General features: G+C 44.8%; 2 non-coding genes across 2 annotated transcripts; both read left to right on the forward strand.

Moving 5' to 3' along the window:
* Window positions 1-586: 586 nt before the first annotated feature.
* TRNAH-GUG (transfer RNA histidin (anticodon GUG)) lies at window positions 587-658 on the forward strand. Its single transcript has one exon. It is a non-coding gene; the product is annotated as a tRNA-His (tRNA).
* Window positions 659-2,937: 2,279 nt separating this feature from the next.
* On the forward strand, window positions 2,938-3,009 carry TRNAH-GUG (transfer RNA histidin (anticodon GUG)). The gene has a single exon. It is a non-coding gene; the product is annotated as a tRNA-His (tRNA).
* The last annotated feature ends 712 nt before the right edge of the window (window positions 3,010-3,721 follow it).

The following is a 3,721-nucleotide window of genomic DNA, read 5'->3' on the forward strand; positions in this document are numbered from 1 at the left end:
GCGGCATGAACATGCATCCTTCTATGCAGGTGTGACATGGAGTCATCATGAACATGCATCCCTTTATAAGGACATAACATGGAGGACGCATGAACATGAATGCCTGAATTTTATGGTGGTGACCTTCGGGTGATTTGGCACGTGCAATTGGTGAAGAGCACTTCTCCTGCGCAAAAAAATAAATGTACTATTAGCACCCCGGAGGGAGCCTCTGCACTTCTTATAGGGAGAAAACTCTGCAATGGAAGGGGACAGGGTCAATAACAGCAGTAAACTCTCACAAGACCATCACTGCTCTCACACTTTCCTGCTCTCAGGCTGGCGGGCCATTATCGGCCCTGGCTGCCGCACCATTGCCAGGTTTGTGTAACTATATTATTTCTAATTGGCTCCACTTTGATGACTTTCATTTGGATTCTGACTTGATTATTGAGATCTTAAATAAGTGACTGGGCATCAGGTGTCCACTTATTCTCATGGATAACATCACAACCAACCTTTAATTCAAACATGAGTCATGACATCACAGATGGAGTACAGCTTATGATAGAGGTGGAACGTCACATTGTAGCAGCCCAAGTAGCTCGCCGTGATCGTATAGTGGTTAGTACTCTGCGTTGTGGCCGCAGCAACCTCGGTTCGAATCCGAGTCACGGCATTGCGGTGAGGCAATGTCACGGCAGTTGGGCAGATATTTTAGAATTTCCATTAATACATTGGCAATCTCTGTGGAGGACTGAAACAATTCGATATGTCCTGTTACTGTTATGAACCTTTTGTTTCTTTAATGCTCTTTGCACACTTTTTCATCGGGTGACTGTAATGTATTTCAACCAAATCTAATTAAGAGCGCATTATGTGGTGACATTTGCAGTACATGAAACATTGTAACACTGCAATTTACGTCAATAACCACTAGCTTGATTAAGACATATGTATTGCAGCGATAGTATTTCCCAGTTACAAATGGGAATAAAAACAACATCCGCGAGGGATTGAACCAACGACATTTAACTGATGTTGCCAATGGAGCGCGTTACAGAGAGCGCGAGGTCCCGCCTTTACAGTCACACGCTGATGATAATACAGATGTTTAAATAAACAGGCATATCTGTGGACTTGTGGTCTTTCTACATTGGGACTCATAGTCTAGTCCTAGGCTATTGTAGGCACTGGCGTATCTTTTAGTGGAATGAGAGGCATTCTGTAGTCGCGTGAAAGGACCTTTCAAGTCAATCTGATCTGTATTGTCCTGTGAAAAAAAGTGTTCTTAGACACAGTGAGGAGTTTTTGGGGATAATGGGAAAATCATTTCCAACTAAATGACAGGAATTTCTTAGTCCAATCATGAGGTGTGCTAGGCTTTTTTATACTGTGGCTGAAAGAGAGAGAGTATAACAGTCATTATAAATAAAGGGCCAAGGAAGTGACAGTTTATGGAAGGAACAATTTGCACATAGTTTTAGAATGTGGTCAGGAGGAGGACAATGTGCTTACACATATGAAACATTAGAAGGTAGACATTATGGAAGCACATATATTTCTTTATTTTTATTGTATTTGGGGAGAGGGGGTTAATATAGCACGTCCAATGTGGAAAAGTGCTTTCCATAGCACCTTGCAGGTGGGCGACATCTAGAGCTGTGCAGTAGCCACCCATGCCCCAGACGTCAAAGAGAACAAGAAGTTACACATGTTGGAAGTGAGGGTGAGACATTGAGGAGATATGATCCCCGTATGAAGCCGAGAGAAGGAGGAGGCGTGAACGTGCATCCATGTATGCGGGCGAGACAGGAAGGAGCATTGGTCATGCATCCCTGCATGAGGGTGAGACAGGGAGGAGATATGATCCCTGTATGAAGCCGAGAGAAGGAGGAGGCGTGAACGTGCATCCATGTATGCAGGCGAGAAGGGAATGAGCATTGGTCATGCATCCCTGCATGAGGGTGAGACAGGGAGGAGATATGATCCCCGTATGAAGCCGAGAGAAGGAGGAGGCGTGAATGTGCATCCATGTGTGCGGGTGAGACAGGAAGGAGCATTGGTCATGCATCCCTGCATGAGGGTGAGACAGGGAGGAGATATGATCCCCGTATGAAGCCGAGAGAAGGAGGAGGCGTGAACGTGCATCCATGTATGCGGGCGAGACGGGAAGGAGCATTGGTCATGCATCCCTTCCTGAGGGTGAGACAGGGAGGAGATAAAATCCCTGTATGAAGCCGAGAGAACGAGGAGACATGAACGTGCATCCATGTATGTGGGCAAGAAGGGAAGGAGCATTGGTCATGCATCCCTGCATGAGGGTGAGACAGGGAGGAGATAAAATCCCTGTATGAAGCCAAGAGAACGAGGCGGCATGAACATGCATCCTTGTATGCAGGTGTGACATGGAGTCATCATGAACATGCATCCCTTTATAAGGACATAACATGGAGGACGCATGAACATGAATGCCTGAATTGTATGGTGGTGGCCTTCGGGTGATTTGGCACGTGCAATTGGTGAAGAGCACTTCTCCTGCGCAAAAAAATAAATGTACTATTAGCACCCCGGAGGGAGCCTCTGCACTTCTTATAGGGAGAAAACTCTGCAATGGAAGGGGACAGGGTCAATAACAGCTGTAAACTCTCACAAGACCATCACTGCTCTCACACTTTCCTGCTCTCAGGCTGGCGGGCCATTATCGGCCCTGGCTTCCGCACCATTGCCAGGTTTGTGTAACTATATTATTTCTAATTGGCTCCACTTTGATGACTTTCATTTGGATTCTGACTTGATTATTGAGATCTTAAATAAGTGACTGGGGATCAGGTGTCCACTTATTCTCATGGATAACATCACAACCCACCTTTAATTCAAACATGAGTCATGACATCACAGATGGAGTACAGCTTATGATAGAGGTGGAACGTTACATTGTAGCAGCCCAAGTAGCTCGCCGTGATCGTATAGTGGTTAGTACTCTGCGTTGTGGCCGCAGCAACCTCGGTTCGAATCCGAGTCACGGCATTGCGGTGAGGCAATGTCACGGCAGTTGGGCAGATATTTTAGAATTTCCATTAATACATTGGCAATCTCTGTGGAGGACTGAAACAATTCGATATGTCCTGTTACTGTTATGAACCTTTTGTTTCTTTAATGCTCTTTGCACACTTTTTCATCGGGTGACTGTAATGTATTTCAACCAAATCTAATTAAGATCGCATTATGTGGTGACATTTGCAGTACATGAAACATTATAACACTGCCATTTACGTCAATAACCACTAGCTTGATTAAGACATATGTATTGCAGCGACAGTATTTCCCAGTTACAAATGGGAATAAAAACAACATCCGCGAGGGATTGAACCAACGACATTTAACTGATGTTGCCAATGGAGCGCGTTACAGAGAGCGCGAGGTCCTGCCTTTACAGTCACACGCTGATGATAATACAGATGTTTAAATAAACAGGCATATCTGTGGACTTGTGGTCTTTCTACATTGGGACTCATAGTCTAGTCCTAGGCTATTGTAGGCACTGGCGTATCTTTTAGTGGAATGAGAGGCATTCTGTAGTCGCGTGAAAGGACCTTTCAAGTCAATCTGATCTGTATTGTCCTGTGAAAAAATGCGTTCTTAGACACAGTGAGGAGTTTTTGGGGATAATGGGAAAATCATTTCCAACTAAATGACAGGAATTTCTTAGTCCAATCATGAGGTGTGCTAGGCTTTTTTA

This window comes from Ambystoma mexicanum (genome assembly GCF_040938575.1).
Source record: "Ambystoma mexicanum isolate Mex_15411 chromosome 12 unlocalized genomic scaffold, UKY_AmexF1_1 Mex_chr12_unloc.1, whole genome shotgun sequence".
NCBI lineage: Eukaryota > Metazoa > Chordata > Amphibia > Caudata > Ambystomatidae > Ambystoma > Ambystoma mexicanum.